Below are 244 nucleotides of genomic sequence, written 5' to 3'. Positions count from 1 at the left end.
ACACTCACGCTCGCACCCACACACACACGCACACACACACACACACACTCACACACACACACACACTCACACATTCACGCTCACATGCACACACGCACACTCTCACACTCACACTCACACACACACACGCTCACACGCACACACTCACTCTCACACTCACACTCACACACACTCACTCACACACACACACACACACACACACACACACTCGCTCACACACACACACACGCACACCCACACACAC

Source organism: Sinocyclocheilus grahami, unplaced genomic scaffold (genome assembly GCF_001515645.1).
Source record: "Sinocyclocheilus grahami isolate Dianchi unplaced genomic scaffold, SAMN03320097.WGS_v1.1 scaffold292.1, whole genome shotgun sequence".
NCBI lineage: Eukaryota > Metazoa > Chordata > Actinopteri > Cypriniformes > Cyprinidae > Sinocyclocheilus > Sinocyclocheilus grahami.
The sequence above is the reverse complement of the archived record's forward strand: the minus strand, read 5'-3'. Positions refer to the sequence as shown.